At 39.1% G+C, this 21031-nt stretch overlaps 1 long non-coding RNA gene across 1 annotated transcript in view; it reads right to left on the bottom strand.

Annotated features, from left to right (window-relative positions):
* Positions 1-21031, bottom strand: part of LOC138989226 (uncharacterized) — a 64288-nt gene that overhangs the window by 20331 nt on the left and 22926 nt on the right. The window contains exon 2 of the long non-coding RNA XR_011465474.1: positions 8400-8513. This is a non-coding gene — a long non-coding RNA (uncharacterized lncRNA). The remainder of the gene's footprint in view (positions 1-8399; positions 8514-21031) is intronic.

Here is a 21031-nt window from a genome sequence, read left to right on the forward strand (position 1 = left end):
GACCTAGAGCCAGACATCCTGGAATGTGAAGTCAAGTGGGCTTTAGAAAGCATCACTACGAACAAAGCTAGTGGAGGTGACAGAATTCCAGTTGAGCTATTCCAAATCCTGAGATGATGCTGTGAAAGTGCTGCACTCAGTATGCCAGCAAATTTGGAAAACTCAGCAGTGGCCACAGGACTGGAAAAGGTCAGTTTTCATTCTAATCCCAAAGAAAGGCAATGCCAAAGAATGCTCAAACTACCGCACGATTGCACTCATCTCACACACTAGTAAAGTAATGCTCAAAATTCTCCAAGCCAGGCTTTAGCAATATGTGAACCGTGAACTTCCTGATGTTCAAGCTGGTTTTCAAAAAGGCAGAGGAACCAGAGATCAAATTGCCAGCATCCGCTGGATCATGGAAAAAGCAAGAGAGTTCCAGAAAAACATCTATTTCTGCTTTATTGACTATGCCAAAGCCTTTGACTGTGTGGATCACAATAAACTGTGGAAAATTCTGAAAGAGATGGGAATACCAGACCACCTGATCTGCCTCTTGAGAAATCTATATGCAGGTCAGGAAGCAACAGTTAAAACTGGACATGGAACAACAGACTGGTTCCAAATAGGAAAAGGAGTTCGTCAAGGCTGTATATTGTCACCCTGTTTATTTAACCTATATGCAGAGTACATCATGAGAAACGCTGGACTGGAAGAAACACAAGCTGGAATCAAGATTGCCAGGAGAAATATCAATAACCTCAGATACGCAGATGACACCACCCTTATGGCAGAAAGTGAAGAAGAACTAAAAAGCCTCTTAATGAAAGTGAAAGTGGAGAGTGAAAAAGTTGGCTTAAAGCTCAACATTCAGAAAACGAAAATCATGGCATCTGGTCCCATCACTTCATGGGAAATAGATGGGGAAACAGTGGAAACAGTGTCAGACTTTATTTTTGGGGGCTCCAAAATCACTGCAGATGGTGACTGCAGCCATGAAATTAAAAGACGCTTACTCCTTGGAAGGAAAGTTATGACCAACCTAGATAGCATATTCAAAAGCAGAGACATTACTTTGCCAACAAAGATTCGTCTAGTCAAGGCTATGGTTTTTCCTGTGGTCATGTATGGATGTGAGAGTTGGACTGTGAAGAAGGCTGAGTGCCAAAGAATTGATGCTTTTGAACTGTGGTGTTGGAGAAGACTGTTGAGAGTCCCTTGGACTGCAAGGAGATCCAACCAGTCCATTCTGAAGGAGATCAGCTCTGGGATTTCTTTGGAAGGAATGATGCTAAAGCTGAAACTCCAGTACTTTGGTCACCTCATTCGAAGAGTTGACTCATTGGAAAAGACTCTGATGCTGGGAGGATTGGGGACAGGAGAAGGGGACAACAGAGGATGAGATGGCTGGATGGCATCACTGACTCGATGGACGTGAGTCTGAGTGAACTCCGGGAGTTGGTGATGGACAGGGAGGCCTGGCGTGTTGCAATTCATGGGGTTGCAAACAGTCAGACCCGACTGAGCGACTGATCTGATCTGATCTGACTAGATGGCATAACCGACTCAATGGACATGAGTCTGGGTAAACTCCAGGAGTTGGTGATGAACAGGGAGGCCCAGCGTGCTGCAGTCCATGGGGTGTTGCAGTCCATGGGACACAACTGAGCGACTGAACTCAACTGACTGGAAAAAACCATAGCTTTGACTATATGGACCTTTGTCGCCAAAGTAATGTCTCTGCTTTTTAATATGCTATCTAGGTTTGTCACAGCTTTTCCTCCATGGAGCAAGTGTCTTTTAATTTCATGGCTGCAGTCACCATCTGCAGTGATTTTGGAGCCCAAGAAAATAAAGTCTGTCACTGCTTCCACTTTTTCCCCTTTTATTTGCCATGAAGTAATGGGACCAGATACCATGATCTTAGTTTTTTGAGTGTTGATTTTCAAGTCAACTTTTTCACTCTCCTCTTTCACCCTCAGCAAGAGGCTCTCTGCTGCTGCTGCTGCTAAGTCGCTTCAGTCATGTCTGACTCTGTGCAACCCCATAGATGGCAGCCCACCAAGCTCCATTGTCCCTGGGATTCTCCAAGCAAGAACACTGGAGTGGGTTGCCATTTCCTTCTCCAATGCATGAAAGTGAAAAGTGAAAAGTGAAAGTGAAGTTGTTCAGTTGTGTCCTACTCTTCGTGACCCCATGGACTGCAGCCTACCAGGCTCCTCCGTCCATGGTATTTTCCAGGCAAGAATACTGGAGTGGGTTGCCATTGCCTTCTCTGAAAGAGGCTCTCTAGCTCCTTTCAGATACAGCAATCTTGATTTCAGCTTGTCACTCATCCAGCCCAGCATTTCACCTGATTGACAAATCAATGAAAATCAAAGAATTGTATGAGTTATTTGTATTGTATGAAAATAGATTTTCAATGAAAATCTATTGAATTGTATGAGTTCTTTATATATTTTGGATATTAATCTCTTATCAGATATATGATTTGAAAATATTTTCTCCCATTCCAGAGATTGCCTTTTCATTCTGTCAATGGTTTTCTTTGCTCTGCAGAAACTTTTCAGTTTGATGTAATCCCACTTATTTATTTTTGCTTTTGGTGTTTTTGCTTCCAGTGGTAAGTCCATAAAAATCACTGCCAGAAAAGATGTCAACAAGCTTACCCTCTATATTTTATTCTAGGAATTTTATGTCTTTAGATCTTTGATCCATTTTGAGTTGATTTTTGTATATGGTGTAAGATAGGGATCCAGTTTTTATTCTTTTGCATGTGGCTGTCCAGTTTTCCAAGCACTATTACTTGAAGAGACTATCTTTTCTCTATTGTGTATACTTGCTACTGTTGTCAAAAATTAGTTTATCATATATGTGTGGGTTTATGTCTGAGGTCTCTGTTCTGTTCCATTGATCTATGATTGCTATAAGTTTATAATATAGTTTGAACCCCTTTATTAAAATTTTCAGTTTAATTATTATATTCAGCTCTGTAATATCCATTTGGTATTTTCTTACACTTTCCATCCCTGTTGAAATTCTCAGTTTATTTATGCATTCTTCCGCTCTCAGTGAACATTTTTAAGACCACTATTTTTAATTCTTTATCAAGGAAATTAATTATCTTCGTATCATGAAAGTCTGTCTCTGGAGTTTTACCTTATTCTTTAGTTTGGAACATATTCCTCTATTTCTTCATTTTCCTTGACGGTCTGTTGGTTTCTGTTCATTAGGTAAAATAGCCACCTCTCCATCTTGATGCAGTGGTCTTATCTAGGAGATGAAAATTATAGCCCGGTCCTAGCTCATTTGTCTGTCAAATCTTTTGTTACTGTCCAAGTTGCCTTCTTTGTTCTTAGGATTTCCAGAAACTGAAGCTGTGCCAGGACCTGTCAGTGTCCCAAAGAAAGGATCTCCATCAGCATCTAGATGCAGGCTTATGAGAAGCCAAACATTTAGGCAGTAGCTTTGAAAGAAAGACTGGGAGCTGGGCGTTTTTGTCTGCCCGCTCTGCAGTGAGCCTTGGGGGTATAGCCAGTTAGGAACTCTCTGTTTCCTATAGTCCCGTGGGATCCATGACCACAAGTCCTACTGGCTACCAGATGCGGACTATCAGGACTTCATCCTCTGAACTGCAACCACAAAAGCCAGGGTACGAGACGTGTGCACAAGCTCCTTCCACGGAGACACCAGTGCCCTGGGGCAGAGCAGAGGGAGAACATGGAGACAGTGCCCACCAGCCTCCCAGGTCTCAGGGGACAATCACAAGCATTTATAAGACACGACTGAGCGACTAATACAAACACACACACACACACACACACACACACACACACGGAGTAAAATTTACAAACAAATCTGGACTTCATCTTAGTAGGTTTGTTTTTGTGGTGGTAAAGTGTATGAATCCTTATACTATTTTATATGCATTGAAGGGATAAGCAAATGAGCAAATGTGTTGATGTTGAGAGAAGCCAGAGTTCTCACTGCACAAGAAGAGACAGGCAAGTGTGGAATGAAGAAAGGCAAGTAAAGAACTTTGTGAATTTGGATTAAAATCAGAGATATCAGCAAGAGCTCATGGTTTCTAATACACAAATACATACAAGTTCAGCAAGAGCTCCTTGCAGAAATACTAATGTACGTCTGGGGCAGGAAAAGTCTAAGATCAGCCTTAAACAACTTTTTTATATCAGAAATTCAGAAAGCACTCCAAAAAATGATGGAAACATGTCAAAAAAAAAAAAAAAAAAAAACCACAAGAGCCAGCTCGAAGGGCCTCCCACTGACCAAATCTGGGTCAATTTGAGCATGAAAATAATTACAATAAGAATCACAATCTATTGAATAAAGTAGGAATTCATGAATACTAGATGACAATGGTAATGATAGATGACACATACATACCTATATAAGTACATAAACTTTTGTAATGTATCTTATTTCAATATTAATGTCTTTGGTTATCAACAGCAATGGGTTTCAGCTCCCTCTATTTCTCCTTTGAAATATCAGCCCATTTCTTTCCCCCTTATTTTGATCATCATAGTACACCTATGATGGCAAAACTTTATATTTTGCAACTAAATTTGCAACTTGTCATTTTCCTAATTTTTCATTTTCCTTTTAACAAAACTTTATCATATTAATTGTAACTATTTTTTCTAATTTGTCATTTTTCTTTTAATAAACAGGAATATTTTGTCTTTAAAAACTCCTTCTGACAGTATATGCACATTACAGAAAATTAATTCTCCTTCATAAAAATAAAATAAAACGTCCCACTAAATCCCTAGAAGGCACTGCTAATGCTGAAATGGAAGAGGAAAGGAAAGAGACAGAAAAGAGGGAGCCAAACTGTGAGGGTTAATGAGAGAGGAGTCGTATTCCCTCTGTTGTGCCTTAAACCATTCAATTGCAATAAGGAAGGACATCAGAAGAGAAAAATGTGATCCCCTTCCACAGAGAAATTAATTACTTTCTTAGATTTGAAACCTTTCCAATGAAAAATTTCCTGTTGCCCAGAAGCACCTTTCTAATTAATGATCTTTAGTTTCTCAGGTAAGCTCATGCTGCACAAATCCCTTCTCAGTTTATAAGGAAAGAGGCATTTAAGGCCTGAACTGCAGGAAGAAAGGACAGGAAAGTTACATAGAGGAAATGAACTGAGCCAGGCACCCCACTCTTAATGCTTGGAGCTAACGATGGGCTACAAAGATCTTTGCCCCCTGGCTCAGTGGAGAGGAGTGTGTGCTGACTCAAGGCTCCCGCGCATTCTTGAAAAATCACTGCACAGTTAACTTCTAAATTACTGAGAACAATTGTAGAGATCAATAGAAAACACCAACCTCTAAAGACATTTCCTACAGCATAATTTGAAGAAGTAGAATACACGAAGCAGTGAGCCAAAGAAAATCAGGTCTTAGCACTAATTAGAAAATTTTCTAAGCTTTCTCTCTCAAGAAAATCAGTTTGTCAGTCAAAGGACCAATTTGAAACATGGTTTACAAATTTTCATTTGGGCTGAAAAAAATTACAGCCGGATATTTGAACCAATGTTCTAAATAAAATTGTGAGACTAATTAGTTACTGTTAATAAAATTGTAACAGAAAATTGATTATTCACTAGTAGTTAAAATCTGTTTTCCACAAGTCAGAACGAAGACAGCCTATGAAGCAAAAAAAATAAAACCCCACTAGAGTATCTCGTTTAATCAGAGAGGGGAAAAAGGAGATTAATACTGGGTCCCCAGAAATATAACTTCCTCCTTTAAACTATGATTTTATAACATTTACTTCCAACAATTAATAAATGCTCACCTTGTGACTAGCTATTAATCCCAACTAGCAAAGCAGTCTTCTTTCTTTTACTGTGTAGCTTGATCTTGTTTGCCCTAGAGTACAGATGCCACAGAGCACTACAACACATATGTAAATCTGTGTGGGTGTTTTGGGGGGGCACATTGCTTCTCGAGTAAATAGTTTAGAGGCTTATTCTGCTCTTCCCATGGATGAAAATTCCTACTTAAACTCCACTCAAACCTGCCCATCTCATTTGATTTTTGTATGAGTGCTCCAACTGTTCACACTGATGTGAGCAGTGCCCTGAAAATACACCTGCCGAAAGCTACTCTTCTTTTAAGTAAAAATTAGAAAATAAATTCTCCTTGAGCAGAACAATTGGTCCACGCTTTCTCTTCACTCAAAGGGTTACTGGCTTATAGAAACAAGCAGCCAGGGTGTTAGGTGGCCTGTTACCTTTCTTTAAAGGCAAATCACGCTTTCTGTCCCAGGTGATTGGTTTGACCAGTCCCCACCATCACCACCCATAGGTCTACCATCCTCCTCGCGTGCAGACCCAAAACGTGGTACAATTTGGATCTATTTCCTTTCATTTCATCCTTGCTGCATGTTAAGGTTTTAATACTTGTTAAAATATGTAAATACAAAAATAGAGTTTAAGTGAATAAATAAGAATTGTAAATATATACTGGGACCAACTAGATATCTGCAAGAGGACACAGTTGTATTCTAAAGTCATGTAAAGATTTTCCTGATAAACATTAGGCAGATTGGAACATTAACATATCCTAATTAAATATATTTGCTGTAGAAAGTTAGGAAAATACAGATATGCCTAACAAAAATGAAAATCTCTCATAACTCCACTCCCTGAGATGACCACTGGTAGCATTTGGCATATATCCTTTCTGATTTTTTCCATTCTTATATATGTTGCTTTTTCTTACAGTAGTAGGTCTCATACTATATAGCCTGCTTTTTAATGTGTTTTCTATTATCAATAAACATACCTCTACAACATCATTCTTTATGGGTGGATTTTATGAATGCCCTAATTTAGTTATCCAAACCTTAAAGCTTTTCAGATGCTATACCTGGATCTATATTTTGTATATAATTTTGACTTCATGACTGCTTTGTGATAGTTAATACAAACTGACCAGGCTCCACTGAAAGCCTAGTATTTTATCAAAACATTAGCAATAACGTTCAGCCTTTAGAGGAAACTACGCAACATAATGTGAAATCCAGCTAAATTATTATTATTTTTTATTGAACTACAACATTTAGCTCCTCGGGCTCATCTGCTATCAATTAGAGTGATAAGCAGGCACTCAAAAGCTAGCTTTTCAATTATGTTTTCTACCTTTCAACCGAAATGTTCCTGTCATTGCAAATCATGTAGTAATTTTGTAAAGGCTTTATCGTAGCAACCAAGTGATAACTTTAAAATCAAGAATCTAAACCAATTAATTCCTAACATTAATTACTTCTTCTAAAACAAAAGGCACTTTAAAGTAAGTGACTGCAAATATACTTTTTATCCCACTAACAATCCTTATCTCTTTTTTCCCCAGCTCACAATTCTGTTGACAACTCATGCTCAGACTCAAATCATCATTCAAATCATAATTAAAGCATAATTCTGAGCTCTCTTTGTACATGCTAATTCCACAGGCACCAGATGTAAAAGCCACACAGAAATTCCTATAGAGTATTATTAGCTTGCAAGGAGCAGAATTAAGATGCATAAAAGTATCTTGTATAGCAGGTAAATATTTTGGTTTTAATTACATTATTACCTTGTTTTATGCCACTAATTACTACAATTTATTGTATAATTGACTCTCAGAAAAAAATGTTACCAAAGAAGTTCTGCATAAACTGAAGATAGTATATACTAATGATTTGGCCTAACCCTCTGTTCCCTTAAAAATAAAACGTAAAATACTTTTATAGTAGATTTGACAAATTACTTTCCTATTTTCCCACTAATACATAAAGTTTATCATATGCTACAGTTATTTGTTGATTTATTTCTCATAAATCACAGGGTAATAAAAAATTGTATTCTCAAGCTAGGGACAATATATTAAGCTGCCTTTATTCCCTACAATCCATGCTAGAACTTGAAACTTAGTAGGTGCTCAATTAATTTTATTAATTAAATTAATGAACTAATCATGTAATGCATTCATTTCACTCAACATAATAAAAGCATTATTGTTAAATACTAGCTAGTATCTATTTCAGCCTTTACAGATTAAAAGCCTGCAGCCTTAGAGCAAAAGACTGAACATTAGCAATAATAACAGTTTGCTGTAGATTGAAAACAAATGAACTCATTCTGAGACTGGGCAGTCATTCATAAGCCACTTGAGAGGCCTACCCTCTTGCAGTTTATGACCCCAGTCAAGTCTTTCTAGTGAAATAAAGCCTTGTGTTCACTCTGGGGCCATCCATTGTTCTCTCTATAATTTGTACCAAATTGTAAAGGTTATAAATACTTGTGGTGAAGCTGCCTTCACTCACGGTTAGGTGCCATTTTTTTTTTTAATAACTACAAGACCAGGGACTAGCATTTACCTACTTCATAATAACCTAATCATACATACCTTTGAACTCAGGATGTTCTTCAAATGCCATGATTTATTATGTTCTTCTTGGTCACATAATAGTCAACCCCATCAAATTCAACTAGGCCAACTTCATTCTCTTAGGAGTAGTAGCTAGCAATAAAAAGTGAAGAGTCATTTCTTAAACGAAACTATATACACTTGAATTCTTTCCAGATTTAAAAAACTAATAGATTATGTTGCAAGTGACAATAAAATGAGTGAAAATAAGCACAGTTAAACACAGAAATTTTCTCTGCCTACCACTTCTAAGCCTATTTTCTTCTTGTTGCTGTGATTTTAATTTTTCTTGAACTAATGTGCCCTCTAATGGTTAAAATAAAGATATAATCAAAACCATAAAAGAAATGCCAATTTATCAACTGCCAGGAATATTTCTATTCAAAAAATACTTCTTTAACTTGAACCTATGCCTTCAAGATATGTCTTTAATAAATAGCTAGAACATGCATTTTATGTATTCTGTACAACAGATAATGCAAACGAGGAACAGCAAACAGATCTTGTCAAATAGATTTAAATGTACTTCCTATTTTTAAAAAGCATCAATTTTTTTTAATGATATCTATAATTAAGTCTTGCATGTGCTGAAGTTGAAATACAGATTGGGGTTATATCTATTCTAATATCATAACTTAAGCATTTAATTAAAAACAGCTATTAATCCAAAATAGATTATTTTGGTTCTTCCTTCATTTTTATTTTTCTAACATGAAATGAAAGTCTGCCTCTAACCTTTAAAAAATGTAAACATATGCACACATGAAAAAATTAAATACAGTTCTGTTTGTTCACAGTTTACCTTCACTGTTCATGCTCTCCTACTTTTGGTTCAGCTGTAATATTAGAAAATAATAGAAATTTAGTAATTACCCAGTTAACGTAACCAATGGCAATAGTCTGCTGAGCTAAGGAGAGTCAAGGAGAAATTGCTTGAATTATTTACCTTCGTTTACTAAATTCAGGAAACTTATTGCAGCTTTATAATACAATTTATTTTGAACAAGAATGTGGTCAAGACAGAAAAACATATATACAGAAAATTTATTTAATTGTTTATCCAGAAGAATAGAATTGAAATCAAAGGCAAAAACAGAGACTACCATGTTTAAAGATTTTCTGCCTTGTTTAACCATTACTGTTAGTACTTTAGATAATTTGCTTCTTATCAAAACATGGTAGTATGCTCACAACATGGAATTTTCAAGTCCCTTCCAACTTGAAATGTATTTTAAAATTATTAATGTATGTTTTTTCAAAGGCAGCCTTTTTCTTGCCTCAGAGAGTAAAGACATTATTTTTCCTATTATAAACATAAGGTAACTGTCATTGAGGTGAACTGACCTACCAAATACTGCACAAAAACAGTGACAGAAGCTAGACTAGAATTTAGAATGATTTGTGCAGTTTGCTGATTTTGGCTGGTTCTTTGTGTGCATAACAGGAATGTGTTTTTTTGTTAGAGAAAAATTACATCTTCCTGAATTATATTACTGCTTTTACCTTTCAGCATAATTTTATAGAGAACATTCTGTATTCAATACCTGGTATATTAGTTTTTCTTATTTTAAGTGAATGCTAAACTACTGAAAGGGCTGCAGGTTGAGGGGCAGGAAACTTGTGTTCCAGTTCAGTTTGTGCCCCTAAGTGAACTTCCATAGATACGAAAGATGCTGAGCCTTGACCTCTCACCAAATAAAGGAGATTGAATTAGATAACCTCTGATCTCCCTCCTAATTTAAAACTGGGGGTTCTTTTTTTTAATAGGAAGATAGAAAAATAGTATTTTTGCAAAATGGTCAAGTACAGTGAAAATTGAAAAGAAAAAAAAATTTGATTATCTTAGAAAAGCTAAATAGCATCTTGAATTTTATAGTTCAGTTCAGTGCAGTGCAGTCACTCAGTCGTGTCCGACTCTTTGCAATCACATGAATTGCAGCACGCCAGGCCTCCCTGTCCATCACCAACTCCCGGAGTTCACCCAGACTCATGTCCATCGAGTCGGTGATACCATCCAGCCATCTCATCCTCTGTCATCCCCTTCTCCTCCTGCCCTCAATCCCTCCCAGCATCAGAGTCTTTTCCAATGAGTCAACTCTTTGCATGAGGTGGCCAAAGTACTGAAGTTTCAGCTTTAGCATCATTCCTTCCAAAGAACACCCAGGGCTGATCTCCTTTAGAATGGACTGGTTGGATCTCCTTGCAGTCCAAGGGACTCTCAAGAGTCTTCTCCAACACCACAGTTCAAAAGCATCAATTACCAAATGCCTATTAAAGACCCACCTCCACAACCATGGATTTTAGACACATGAGAGGCAGAATAAGGTGATGATTAAGACATGGACTCAGGAGGTAATGGAACTGGGTTTGAATCCCAGCTCTCTTGGCTACTAGTTTTATGACTTTGGACAAGTAATTTAACCTTTCCAGATCTTAGTTTCCTCATCTGTCAAGTCAGGAAGAGTGGCAACTTCATGGAGTTATTATGAGGATTCATCTTATTTTTATGAATCAAATGCTCAGAATACCACCAGGTACAAAATGAATCATCAAAAAAAAAAAAAAAATGTTAGCACTTTTAGAATGGCCAATTTAACTTTTTCCCTCAGTCATAGTGGCAGAACACTAAAAAGGCAATTAAGTTAATTTTAATGACTCAGCCACCTGGCAATCTTAATTTCTATTTTTTATTATCAAGGTGCTCATAAATCCTAGTTTCCCAGTTTATACGTGTTCTCCTAGGGTATTATGAATAACAACCTCTTTTATCCTCAGTGTCTAGATTTGGACAATAAAGTATATAATCATCCTGATTATAAAATGGATTATTCAATTGTTCTACTGCACAATGAGGAAAATAAATTAGATGGCCTCTGAGGTCACATAAAGCATAGGTTACAATATATTGGATACGAATGGAAAGAAATGTTTGGATGTTTTGTAAATAAAGTCTAAAATATAAAGAGCTATTAGCTGTTGTCAAGATGGCATATTTGATAGCTTTGTTATATTTAAATAAAAAGTTTGAATTGTGTATGGAGGACTACTTTTATTTCGCTTGTTCCAAACGCATGAAAAGCTCTCTGGAACTGGACCTCACTCTCATTCAGGTCTTCCTTTCTTCTTTCCCACCTGCTTTCACTATTTTTTCCACTAGATGTGAAATGGGTTGAGGAGTGGGCAAAAAGAAAGAGCTTCTCCCCTCTCCTTAAACTCAACCATTAAATTAAGCTTCCCCCTAAAACTGACCAGTCTCCAATCCTAGCCTGGTAGGCAATCACTCCTAAACAAATATTAACTGAACTTCTTAAATATAGGGAAGAAAGAATAGATTTGTAAGAGTCCTATGTCACTGCATGATATCTACAGAAAGATAATATCAAACCTGAGAAGTAATAACATCTTCATTTAGCACATTGTTAACATTTTAAAGTATTTATCCAACAGCATGCCCATGCTGCACCTCCGCTTTATCATGCTGTTGTTTTGTCACTAAGTCATGTCCAACTCTTTGTGACCCCTTGGACTGTAGCCCACCAGGCTCCTCTGTCCATGGGGTTTTCCAGGCAAGCATACTGGAGTGGGTTTCTATTTCCTTCTCCAGAGGATATTCCCAACCCAGGGACTGAAACTATGTCTCCTGCTTAGCAGGAGGATTCTTTTTAACTTATTTATTTTTAACTGGAGGATAATTGCTTTAACATTGTGTTTGTTTCTGCCATACATCAACATGATCAGCCATAGGTATACATATGTCCCTTCCCTCTTGAACCTCCCTCTCACCTCCCATTCCATCCCAATCCTCTAGGTTGTCACAAAGCACCAGATTTGAGGTCCCTGAGTCATACAGCAAATTCCCACTGGCTATCTGTTTTACACATGGTAATATAGATACTTTCACGCTGCCCTCAATTTGTCCCACCGTCTACTTTCCTCACTGTGTCCACAAGTCTGTTCTTTGTCTATGTCTGTAGTGCTTTGGCAGGCAGATTCTTCACCACTGAGCCACCACGTAAGCCCCCACCTTATATTACATTTAATGTTAAAAGGAACACCATCTTAAACCACAAGTAGAATTTGAGTCCTCAGATAAAGCTAGACTCTAGTGCTAGCACATTTACCAGATATAGTATAAAGAAAGATGCCTTCTCTGTTTAAAGATTTGTCTAAAAGAAGTCTTGTGTTAAACAGATTCTGGTCCTGATGAAGGCTGATGTTCTCAAAGGTATCTGCCCTAACAGAAAAGCCAGTTAATGAGGATGGCAGCTTGAGAAATGATAGTTTCATGGCCCTGATTGTACCAACCAAAAAAGGGGACGATTAATAATACAATACTGTAAAGAGGGAAAAGAGGGTGAAAATGTACCTCTCACGGTTCAAAAGGTAGATCAAGAATTATATGACCTAAAAATCTTGGAAGGTCAAATTTGGTAGAGGGAAACATTCGTCTCAAGCTAATTTCAATGATCTGTTCCTATATCTGTTCCTTGATTTTCCTATAAAGAAGTTTCAGCTAAAATATGGAAGCATCCTCTTTAATTCATGCCATAGAAAAGGAGGTTTATTCTGTCATTTGATCAGTAACACCAACGCAGAAAGTGTAAGAGAATGTATTATTAGAGACAACAATATCTAAAGAGCAAAATACTAATTCACAAAGTGAACTTCCCTATCATATTACCTCAAGTAACTTATTGTTTTGATTGATTTCACTAAGAGTATTTCTGTTTTTCCTGGATGATCTGTGTTTATATAAAACCATTAGGAAGGAAGCAAATGCAGTTCTGGGCAGTGAGGTCCCAGTCCTGGTGCCCACTTCATCAGACCCTTCTGGAAAGGAGTCTTTCTGTCCCTCAGACAGGTCTTTCTGCTTGCAGTCCTACACCCTGCTGGCCCTGAACAAAGGTATGTTAAATCTTAGAGGCATTGAAAGGCTCCCAAAATAGTGCCCATCAAATCTAGTACTGATAAGTTCCCAGGTTTACAGCGTTTCCTGTGCCTTGAAGGATTGATTCCAGAAGGTCCTTATGAAAATACAAATATTTACTGGAAGAACTAACATTTTATCATCCACTCTGATAGCAACACCAGCTTTGTAATTTCATAAGCTCCTTGTTAGAAAAGGCATTGAAAAAATGAGATTAGTTTCCATTCATTCAAACATATATTGTCAGCCTACCACAGCGAGACTAATTGCTGGAAATCTCAAAATAAATAAAGCAGTGTCACTGCCCTCGGGGAGTTTACTGTCGGTGGGGAAGATGAACATATACACAATCATTTCTATAAAGTATTGCATGATGAGTCTTAATAAGGAATCATTTGATAATAATGAACAGAAACTCAACTGGTCAAGTTAAATAAGAAGATATTAGCATAAACTTGAGTGTCTAAAAAGCAGCTGGAGCATCAAAAGGGACTCCAGTAGGAATTAACAAGCCACCAAGAACCAAGACAAGTCCCCACTCATTCTCTATTTGTTTGCTCATCACTTACACATGCTTTTTCTTGCAATTTGCCCATTTTCCTACCTTTCCTTACAGATCATCTCTCTTGGCTTGCACATACGACCACATCAACCCTTGAGACCATAAGACCTTACTCATCCAACACCCACAGCCAACTAATTAACTCTCTCCTTCCACCCCTATTATCAATTCCTTAGAAAGAGAAACTGACCTAATCCTACACTAATCTAAGAATAGAGTCTTGGCTTTTAAAAAATGTGGGAAATAATCTCCATCTCCAATACAATAAGGTAATTTCAAGGTGAGCCTTGGAGGAAAGGTAGGCATCTTCCAGAAGAAACAAAGGGAAAAATGCAATTCAAGCAAACAGATTGTCATATTCAAAGGTATATGGATGAAGCAAAGTAGCCCGTATATGGAGAAGGCAATGGCACCCCACTCCAGTACTCTTGCCTGGAAAATCCCATGGACGGAGGAGCCTGGTAGGCTACGGTCCATGGGGTCACTAAGAGTCGGACACGACTGAGAGACTTCACTTTCACTTTTCACTTTCATGCACTGGAGGAGGAAATGGCAACCCACTCCATTGTTCTTGCCTGGAGAATCCCATGGACGGAGGAGCCTGGTGGGCTACAGTCCATGGGGTCGCACAGAGTCGGACACGACTGAAGCAACTTAGCAGCAGCAGCAGTAGCAGTGGTATAAAGATCCACAGCAAGGAAGCTATTGATAATGCTGGGAAGATAGCCAGGGATAACAAAGTATCTTTGTATGCTCTGCCAAGGTATATGATTTTTATCCAATAGCTGAGGGAGGTGGGGCGTGAAAATTTTTACTGAAGGGGAGACTAAAGCAGACCTGTGCTTTAGGATGAAGACAAAAAACAAAAAAAAAATCCTCTAATAGCAGGGTGAAGGGTGGACTATTAATACAAGAAGACCAGACTGAATGTACCACTCTGGAAGCTACTTTAGTAATTCAGACAAGAGATGGTATAGTTTCAAAATTGGACCATGGCAAAGAGGATATAGAGGAGAGGAAGGATTCAAGAGCATTATGAAAGCAGAATATAAAATTCAGCAGCAGCAGAGTCAATTCAGAAAAGCAAAGAATCACAAACTTTAATACAGGGAGAAGGAAAGTCTAACCTTAACCCACAGCTGGTGCTAAGGGATGCATCAGACATAGGGAAATAACACACTGAAGGAAGGGAGGGTGGGCCAAGGAGAGTCACTTTGCATCCTTTCCGATCTATCCTTAGAGTTGCCTTTCCTATGATCTCTAAACATCTTAATCCACATAAATAAAGACAGACTCCAAATCTTCAGGGTGTGAGCACAAGGGGCATCAAAATAATTAGTAAGCAAACATTAATCAGAGCCATATTCGAGTTACCCTGTCATTTTATTAAAATATCTGTCGATTGAGTCTATTGCATAAAGGGGCAAGAATTCATTCCTGGTGAAGACTTAACTCGTCAGTGCCGGGCCTTGTTTCATTATGTATTCAATTAGAAGTTTTCATGGTGTTGTTTTCCTTTCAGTTCCAAGAATAAAAAGTGAAAAATGAGAAATGTGAACTTCTCAGAAGATCCTGTGACTTTGAAACCACATATCTGAGTAAATGATCTCTTGCTTTTGCATTTAGAAGCCCTAGGGAGCAACATTATCAGACTGATTATGAATGCGTATATTTTCATAAGAATATGCAATCTTAGCCAGCTCAGCACAGGACACCGAAGTGACTAAGTATCAAATTAAAGATTATTCTTTTTTGTGCAGAATTCACTCCAGCAAGAAATTGAACAAGGGGATTTAAAATCCAAAAACAGTGGGACCACCTCCTGAGACATTATTAATTATTAGTGGGCCCCAGTTTTCCAGTTTCTTATCTCCCTATACACCCAACGCTCCCATTGCTTTAAATTATTATCATTATTTGTTAAATGCTTTCAATGTGCTCGGTACCCTGGCAGGCACAGAAAAAAGTTACCGTACCTGCCCAGGGGCTTTCTACCTAAATTGCACAGATATAAATTAAGTTTGAAAATGGGTTGTAGTTGTCAGTTACAGTCTTTTCTAAGGCTTAGAAGCAATAGAACAAAACTAAAAGTATATAAGTTTGAACACCTCCTTTCTCGGCCGACTTGGTCTTCTTTATATTCCATAGCCTGGTCTACTAACCCAGAAAACAGTATCACAGAAACATGCCAAAGGTCAGTAATGAGAGGCCATCAAGCACTCAGAGAAGATTATCAACACTTAGAAACAATCCCGTGTGTCTGACTTCTCACCTTGCTCCCTGTTGTCCTGGGAGGGAACCTGTGGTTCAGAAGCAATAGCAAGTGACGAAAGTTGAGTTGAGGGAAAAGCCTCAAAGCTGACTTCTTCCCTTCGACTTCCCACCTAGTCAAAGCTGCAATATCGCCAGCAGTGCCCACACCCTTATTCTAATCCTTACCCTTCTCTCAAAAGCCCATTCTTCCCAGACATCTACCCCAACTCCTGTGACAAATATCTAGAAAAGTGGAGTCGGAAATTTAGTCTGACTCAGGCCCTTGTGTGTATACATATTTTTTTGTGTGTGTTTTAATAAAAATGTAACTGTATAAACGAAAAGAAAATGGGAGTACCCTTTCACCTCTATGTGTGCCCTCCACTCCCATTACTAACAAAAACAATCCTTTTAAAAATATCAAAAAATGCTTTGTTTGCCTCCAGGTCTGATGGGAGACGGCAAAAGCAACAAATAAGGGCTCTATTTCACCAACAGATGAAGAAAACCCAGACAAAAACCACTTGAGACAGCTATGGAAGTGAAAACAACGAGACCCCCACCTTGAGTCAGAGAAGACAACTGCAGGGGAGAAGAGGAAAGGGGAGAGTATAGGAAACGGCCTGAGACTCCAGAAAATGACGGGGATTTACTCTACCAGAACCCCAGGAGGTTCCCCACATTGTAACTCCACTGCCATTGCAGCCACCACCAAACCAACAACAACCCCCAGATCCTAGCCCAGCTTCCAGCAGTGGCCTTGGGGCCCACCACCAATGGTTCCTCATCAGGGCATCCCCTGCTTCATCCATCCAGCAGAGAGGAAGGGAGGAGCTCTTCTGGACCTCGCAGAGGGGAACCACTAGGTACACCCAGATGCTCAATCACTGAAAGTTATTTTCTGACACAATATTGTTACACATAATGAATTATCTAACTTTGGACATATATTTTCCCTTTGAAATACACATTCCTTGAAGACAAAGCTCCTATCTGAGCATGAATACAATGAAAAGTGCATAAGAATACATTTCCAAGGGATAAGTACTCATATATCACTTCATTACTGTCTACTGGCTTGAACCTCTGCCTTGAGCCCCACAAAGCCAGCTCCTCAGTCCCTTGTGGGCATGCCTGCTAAGTTGTTTCAGTCGTGTGTCTTTGCAACTCTAAGGACTGTAGACCACCAGGCTCTTCTGTCCGTGGGATTCTCCAGGCAGGAATACTGGAATGGGTTGCCATGCCCTCCTCCAGGGGATTTTCCTGACCCAGGGATCGAATCCGTCTCCAGCATCTGCCTGCATTGGCAGGAGGGTTCTTTACTACCAGCACCACCTCACTGCAACCCAGCAAAGCACCAACTATGACCACTTCTACAACTAACAATGTCCGATTCTGTCATCTCTGGCCTTCTCTTATGTTTTCCATCTGTATTCATCCAGTCCTGCATTTCCTCCCCCAAGCAGGTTTACCCACACATTCATTATTGATGTAAAGATTATGTGCTGAGTGCCTACTGTATACAAAACACTGTACTGACTACAAAGCATTGTTAAGCTTGGAGCCTGGGGAGTTTTAGCATTCTATTCACGTCTGCTCTAACCTACCAATTTCTAAAATGTCAACTAGGTCTTAGTCCACTGATGCAATAGGAACCTAAGTTCTTACTCCTTACACTCCTGGCATTTGTCTGGAGATTCTTGAATGCATGCATAGTTCTTTTTTCTTACTGATCCTTTGCCATCTTATTGTTTGGACCACCAAAAAATCCTGACCTATTTTCTCCAAATGAATCTCAGTTGTTCATTCAAATAAATGAAATTGTCTTCAATAAGCAGCTCAGTGAAACTGTGTATTACAGGGATAATATGAAAGTAACTTTAAAATGTTTATATCCAGAGATAACTCTGAAGAGATGAAGGAAGCAAAGGGAAATAAAAATTGTAATAAAAGAAAATAAAAATAACTAAAATCCTGAGAGTAAGAGGTACAAGTGTGCCACATTTACTTGAAAACATTGATTTAAAAAAAAAAAAAAAAAATTTGAGGCAGAGGTAATTTTTCACCTGACAAAAAGATTTACAGTATCACTTTGCAATATGAAAAAAGTATGGTTCAATTAGTAAAAACAGGATAAACATAATTCTTTTCTGGTGTATAAGGATCTGTAGTATTTGTACACTAATCGCTCAATATAAATTTGTTAAATAATGGATGGGATGCCCATTTCTCAATTTTTAGCTCCCACTGCGTCTTAAAAACCTTACCAAATCTCTAAGAACATAAGAATAACCAGGTGGGAAGCGTATTTTAAGAACAGGTTAAATGATTTAAGATTGGATCAATCCACTGCTTTCTCTTAGCCACCTAGACAAAGGCTAATATATGATTGTCAGACCTGGAATCCATAAATGTCATAAGCACAGAGCTGGAAAATCCGTATCAATGTGCGGGCAGGAGGTTGGTGGATACGGAAGACGAGGGAGAGAGAGGCAGAGAGATTACATTTAAAGAAAACACTTTATAGTCATAGTTTCTAAATGTTGGTTAATGGACTGCTTTAATCTTAATGTAATGTATTTTTTCCTAGTTTTCATACTGCCTAAATTCATTTTATCCAAATTACTATTAGATGTTATTCTTTCTTGCCAGTAAAGTCCCTTTTTTCCATCCATCTCTTCTATACATCTTTATAAGGTTTTCTCATCCTTGCCTCTTCTCCCTTTATTAGTCTATGTAATTTACTCTTCTTTCAACCATTGTCTTTTGTTTTTATCTTAAATCTGACTTGAAAACAAACAAACAAACAAAAAATCTGGTTTGTATACAGTCAGGTCTATAAACAACCGTAGAAGCTAATATAGGATGCTAAAATCAAGTAATGAATAATCATCACCCTACTTTTAATGTATATATTTTTAAAAATCAGCTTTTTGTTTTACTCAGAGAGGATTCTGTCTTGCATTCTTTTTATTGTTATAACCATCTTTACTGAGTTTAAGGTAAAAATGTGAGTTAGTACTTCCAACAAGAGCCCAAATCCTAAGCTAGGAGCCGGGAGAATTCAGGGTCTGTGAAAACTTGGGAGGTGCCTCCCCTTTTGATGAGAATAGATTTGGGTCTGGATGAAGTCACCGATGTGCCTCTGAAGAAACAAATGTCAGCACGACCTATTAAAGTCAACCCCGAGCTAGGTAGCAACAATGAGCTGGGGATTAGCATTGACAGCTCGCTTAATGTGATTCTTTTGGACAGGGATTAATTTAATGTGTTGCTGTCAAATGAAACAAAAAACGAGATGGATTTACTAATGACTCTATTCTATACCACACACTTTTCCACCCCTGATCTATGTCAGAATGAATCTGACAGCAGAAGAAAATAATTTTTAAAATGAAAAGGAAGAAGACATTGCCTTCTAGAGAAGAAACTCAAAAAGGGAGTTTTTAAACTGGGCTTCCAGCAAGGAGGATGGGCGCAAGGAGCAGGGCCAAATTAAGTGAGAGACAACTGAGCGGTCAGGCCACCACCCCAACCAAAACGGGGAACACCAGGGCAGGACCTGGTGTCCGGTCCCAAGCTATGGCACAAATTTACAAGATGCCCCTAATTTCTCCAAGGCCTCACTTACCTTCCGTGTGAAAGTAAAAGGTTGTATTACGAGGCTTTTAAATAGCCTCTCGACTTTAAATTGCTAATCTCTAAAAAGGGTGGCGTGGGGAGAGAGGAGCCAAACCTGTCTGCCAGAGCATTAGCCGTGTTGCAAAGACAACTTACAGTGAGACTGTGACAGAGAGGGGGCGAGTCAAAGAGCGAAGGTTGATCTTTATTTTAGCGAAACGGTTTGCCAAGTCAAATACTAAAGCCTCCTTAAAATAATTTGGATTCTTCTTTGTTCTCTCTAACAAAGAAACTTTAATTCGCAGTTCTCTGCGAGGAAAGACAATGCAGACAAGCCATTTTTAGGTGAAAGGTGTCTCGTCAATTAATAATCATTGAATAATCACTAAGGATTGGCAGGAGCTTTTCATCGAAAACGGTACTCAGAACACGAAAATGCACCGATTTACAATGCAGACTTTTTGCGTGTTATTCTTTGTGGTTGTTTTGCTTTTACCTATGAAGTACATACGTCCCTAGTCTTGTTTCTGTGTATATTCCTGTTAAGTTACCGTTAGGTTGGTAAATACCCGCGATTTCCAAAGGTCTGAGTCAGGTCTCATTGACAGGGACGCTCCACCGCGGAGCTTGCGCCCGGGCTCTGGGAACCGTCGTCCCCGCCAGGTTCGTGAGTCCTGAAGTGAGCGGTTAACTCAGCAGGAACCCCGGGCATCCTTAGCCCGCAGACCTTTGTGTTGCGTGCCCCGCCAGGGGGCACCCCGCCACGGCGTGGCCAGGGGACCTTGCATGCGACGCGAGAAGAGTCTTTGCGCAACGAGGAGGCTAGGGATGGGGCGCTTCTCCCCTCCCCGGAGCCCAGGGCTGCTCGCTTCTCCTTTCTATGCCCAGACTCGGGCTGGGAAAGACTTCGGGCCGCGCCCCCTAAGAAGCGCTCTTGTTTAGGGAGGTAATGATCGCGTCCGCCCCGCCGCCTCCACGGCGTGCTCCAGCCCCGGGCCGCGCCTCCACCCGCCCTGCTCGTCCTTGTTCCCAAGCGGCTGGCGCGATCCCGCCAAAGCCCAGATCCCGGTTGAGGAGCGATGAGAATCCTGACTCTGGCATTTGGCTCGATGACCTTGAGCAGTTTCCCAACCTTTTAAGGTCGATGTTTTCCCACCTAGTAAGCGGAACCGAAGACACTGTTTCCGCGGGCTCCCCGTGGGATGAAATGAAAGGATGGATGGAGCTCCTAGCGCCCTGCCCCGTCTT

The sequence above is a fragment of the Bos mutus genome, chromosome 9, assembly GCF_027580195.1.
Source record: "Bos mutus isolate GX-2022 chromosome 9, NWIPB_WYAK_1.1, whole genome shotgun sequence".
NCBI lineage: Eukaryota > Metazoa > Chordata > Mammalia > Artiodactyla > Bovidae > Bos > Bos mutus.